Source organism: Cynoglossus semilaevis, chromosome 8 (genome assembly GCF_000523025.1).
Source record: "Cynoglossus semilaevis isolate Cse_v1.0 chromosome 8, Cse_v1.0, whole genome shotgun sequence".
In the NCBI taxonomy this organism is placed as follows: Eukaryota; Metazoa; Chordata; class Actinopteri; order Pleuronectiformes; family Cynoglossidae; genus Cynoglossus; species Cynoglossus semilaevis.
Window position 1 is genome coordinate 4,121,559 of NC_024314.1, and position 3,587 is coordinate 4,125,145.

The 3,587-nt window shown below is 39.8% G+C and overlaps 1 protein-coding gene across 1 annotated transcript in view; it reads right to left on the minus strand.

Moving 5' to 3' along the window:
- Positions 1-3,587, minus strand: part of dock1 (dedicator of cytokinesis 1) — a 143,726-nt gene that overhangs the window by 83,882 nt on the left and 56,257 nt on the right. The gene's annotated exons all lie outside the window — the stretch shown is intronic.

The window sequence follows — 3,587 nt, forward strand, 5'->3', positions numbered from 1 at the left end:
GGTTTCAAGGGCAAAAATCCCATAATCTTATCTGCTGTCATAACAATAGCTGGCAAACTAGATTCCATTATTACGACCTTTACAAACTCCGCCACCATGCTTCTTTCTGTTCCCTCTGTGTGGTTTACACCTTTACTCTTGTACAGGTCACTTTCCTTTAAAGTAGTTTGACTGTAGCAGCGAGACAGATCTAGATGTTTATATTTACCCTGAAGAAGTGCAATTGATTTATTATGTGCAATACTGTGTATTTTATACAAAAGAATAAAAATAAAGGCATTTAATATGCAGAAAAGATGATATTTAGAGTGCTTAGAGTGTGATATAAGCCATTTGCACCAACTTGGATCTTTCTATAGTGACCTGACTTGACACCCTGGTGACTTTTGCTCACATTTTTTATTCAGTGACTTGGATCAAAAACAAAATGACAAAAATTAAGATAATTTCGACTAAGACAGTTTTTTGTCCTTTAAGGGACTTTGACTCGAAGCTTTGAGCGCACAGATGTGACTCTGACCTCATCTGAGAGAATTCAAGCCCTTTTGAAATCTAAATTTTGTCATTCTATTCCAAATTCTGGATGCAAAACTGCCCATTACTGTGATGAAAAAGCAGGAGATAATGCTGAAAGGATGCATTATATCAGCCCTGCATCTCTTTGATGTTGCTGGGTGGCACGACACGAGGCCAGAATACAATCAGGGGAAAAGGTGCGTCAGATGTATAAAGTAAGCTGCTTCTGATTCAGGGATTACCCCAAAGGCAGGGTTATTGCTCTAAAAATCCTCAATTTAACCACAGAGGTCTATTTTCATTCAGGTCTGTGCACTGGTGTGAGTAAATGCAACAGCCTCACATAAGTGCAGACAAGCAATTAGGTGACACATTAGGGAAAATTGGGGATAGCTCTCCGAGCAGATGACTCAGAGTCGTTGTCCCACTGATGGATAAATGGTTTCAGTATGGCTGTCAAACGAGTCACATCTTCATGATGAAGCCAGTCAAAACAACATTCCCAAATATGTTGTTTTATAATATTTTGCTGAAACAGAAAGACAAATAACAGCAAGTATAACTTAAGGTGTTGCTTTAATAAATTGGCGGATTTTAGTCATTACTGTACATCTTGGCGTTGGCTGGTGTTTAAGGTGTCTATCGACAGCGCCGCCGTTCTGTCCTATATACAGTATGTGTTAAAATCCAACAAAAGATTTTAGTCTGATTAGTTTCACAAATTAATTAATTAATATGATTAACATGTTAAATTTGACAGCCTGAGCTTCAAGGAGTCCACATTGCTCAAGGGCAGAACGGCCCTGAATCTTTCACCTGCGTCTACGATGGCTATCCTAGTGTGTCTGTTTACAGACCATACATAAGATGATTGACATTGATACATTCTTATACCCACCCAACACTGCATAGGTTTTTGTGGGGTTAAAAAAAAGAAAAAAACCCTCCAAATTATCTGTCATCGTTGCAGCACAGGGGAGATACGTGAGTGATACAGTAAGGGCAGTGTCGGTATGAGGCATTAGAATGCAGTGCCATATCTCACTGTGCTTCTTTTCTGTTAGAGCTGTGCAGCTGCCTGGCCATTGAAGAAAGAAGAAGAAAGCAGAAACAACAAAGAGAACGACAGGGGAAATGTTGGACTGAATCAGATATTAAGATGGAAAGATAAGGAGGCAGAGGAATACACCGGCACACACACACAGGATGATTGTGGTCTGGCCAGATGTCACCGAGAGGGCTGTGTTACAACACACTGTACTCAGTGTACGACCAGGCGGCAGCAAAAGAAAAAAACGGAGCCACTACAGTCGGTCAGTGCTAAACTGTCAATCAATATCACAAAGTCCTTGGACTGCGGCTCTCCACTGCCCCCCGATGAATAATGCAGGAGAAATGGTACACAGATTATTACTCAGAGGCACAGCTACTAAAAGCCAAATGTGTCACTTTGTTAAAATCACACTCAGAATAATTGTCTCCTAATGTGTACAGATGTTTTCACAGCTCTTTTTGAGATTTGAATTTTCTGTCTGTTGAGTTCAAGGCGTTGGAGGATAAGTAAAGAAAAACTCAAGTTTCTCATTACATATGACAAACGGCTGAGTGCTTCAGCTTTCGCTTGGTTGTATGCGTGCAACATCCATTTTCCAGCTGCTGCCTCTTATCCATGTTTATCTGCTGAAATCCTCCTGAGCCTGGAACTATAGAGAAAGTACTAATAATTCCAGGCACAGCGGTGGACAAGGGTGATTTCAGGAGGGACATAGGGGAACTAAACTGTTTTTACTTCTTTCCAACCTCTCGCATTAATGTATTCACAAGGACTCGTCTCTGCTCGTGAGGGTGGACGTGAATATCAAGGTGTGGCCTGCTACGGTTTCCCATGATGCAAATGGTTGTGGTTGTGCTGTGTCTTAGCCACTAACAAGCACATCGCAGCAGTGACTGTGACAACACAGAACTAACCCGACACCCCCGAGCCATCACCGTTCTCATCAACATTCTGTATCCGCAACCATGAGGGAGAGAAGAAAGCAAAGTGTAAAAAAAATAAAAGTAAAAGTAAAATAGGCAGCAGACCAGGAGTAGAACTTTAATGCATAAATCTGAATGTAAGAAGCTGTCACTCAGGAAAGGAGCTCTGTGGTTGGTTAAGGTGTTGTGAGACCTACAGGGAGCAATCGGCCTGCAGACAAGCCGACAACAGCCAGAGGTGGCAACAACAGTCATCTGCATAGAAATGTTTTTAAAGATAGAATGTGCAGTCATTTTACAATTCTTTATTTTATTTTTTATTTTTCTCCTGTTAAAAGTGGTTGGGAAGGTAATAGGTAGAAATTCTACTGGTGAAAAAAATCCAACTAGTTTGCAGTCATACAGAGTCATCCACTGAGAGCACTGCATAAATCAGAGAAAAAGGATTTACAGTGTCAGGAGAAAAACCTAGAAAATACATTTGACTTTTAGTTTAAAATCTTTTTCACATGAAAATGTAGTTGAAGAATTTGCTTTTTTTTTAAAAAAATCACTAAATAAATAAATTCTCAATAAACACAGTAGATAAAGTTTTCTTTAAAAATCATCACTTGCTTTGGTGGGAGCAAAGTCTGGACCAGTTGATAAAAACTTAGAACAAAGTCTGGACCAGTTGATAAAAACTTTTTATCAAAAAAAAAATATAAATATTAGTGGGTATAAAAAAATTGCATTTCATCCTAACTAATTTAAAGAGCTTCACAGGATAACTGTGCATTTCTGCATTTTAAAAGTCGTTTATGAACTATATGACAGTTTACTAGACAACCTCAAATCCTTTTTGTGACCTCTAGTCCAGATTCTCAGGTACTGAGAAATGTCAAGTGCAGTGAAGTCAGGAGCTGACTAAGGCTGAGGTCAGTGGGAATAATAAAGGCAGGCTCTATACTGTAAAGTGGTACACAGTGAGGCAACAGGCCTGTATTAAAAAGTAGATAGTATCGATAAGGGCTGCTGGAGGTCACTGTGGAGTGGTTTCATTAACCAGAGAGGCAGCTGCTCATCTGTGGTTTCATTCAAAAGCCAAACGCGGG